The sequence below is a fragment of the Echinops telfairi genome, unplaced genomic scaffold (genome assembly GCF_000313985.2).
Source record: "Echinops telfairi isolate 266 unplaced genomic scaffold, ASM31398v2 ScPeMD7_7422;HRSCAF=8460, whole genome shotgun sequence".
NCBI lineage: Eukaryota > Metazoa > Chordata > Mammalia > Afrosoricida > Tenrecidae > Echinops > Echinops telfairi.
Window position 1 is genome coordinate 1963513 of NW_022111322.1, and position 973 is coordinate 1964485.

General features: G+C 54.8%; 1 protein-coding gene across 1 annotated transcript in view; it reads left to right on the top strand.

The window, feature by feature from the left end:
• RAB6B (RAB6B, member RAS oncogene family) overlaps positions 1 to 973 on the top strand; it is a 43431-nt gene that overhangs the window by 39225 nt on the left and 3233 nt on the right. The gene's annotated exons all lie outside the window — the stretch shown is intronic.

Genomic DNA, 973 nt, shown 5'->3' on the forward strand with positions numbered 1-973 from the left:
GGCTGTGCTTTGGCAGTTTTCCACGGGTACTGCCTCTTATGGGGGATGGGGGTGGGGAGCATTAAGGGACTAGAGGAAAGTTGTGTGCTTCATCGTTGCCGTTGTCACACTTTTTATTTTATACCGGTGCCGAATTGTGGACATGTTCACACAGGTCCCTTTTTAGAAGGACGGTGTTGGTGGGCCCACTGCTGGGTCTCGCTATTTCACAGATTCACGAAGAAATCCAGTGGTCACAATGTCACAAGTCTCTATCTTAAAAAGACTTCAGATGTTTTTGTCAAAAGTAACTCATTTTCCTTATCATCCTGTGCCATCAATTGTACGTACACGTTTAAAGGATGGATTGTCCTGGAAAGGAGCCCATGGGCTTCACCAGACTGTCCTCAGCCCAAAGGGAGGTTAAGAACTCTGCCCTCCAGGATGAGGAGAAAGAACCTGCCAAGCAAGGGTCCAGGCTGAGCGCAGGTGTGGCCGTGGGGACTGGGAGCCAGCCTGTCCCCACAGCAGCTCAGCCCGACCTCGACCCACTAACCCCGTGGACCACTGGTTCCCCAAGTGGGCGATACCGCCGCCGGGGGGCGCTGGAACCATCCAGGGAAGCTGCAGAAGTAGATACCTACATGCTATCCTGGATTGGGAGCTATAGTACAAATGTTTTCATTGCCACAAGGGCATGGGGTAGTAGACCAAGTTAGGGACCCTCTGGTGTGGATGCAGTGATGGCTGGCCTTGGGGGCCCGCCAAGGGCATTCCTGTTGGTTGGGAGAGGGACAGTGCACACGTCTAGGAAGAGTCAGGAGGAGGACCAGTAGCCAGGCACCGCCCCAGGTACCCTGACCCCCAAGCTCCCAGGGACCCTGGTCCCTGTAATGAGACTGCCTGCCATGCACATGGCTCCACCCACTCCATTCCCTGTCTCATCAGTCCCATGGGGTGGGTATCCCCAAAGATGCAGAGACCTCCATGCTGG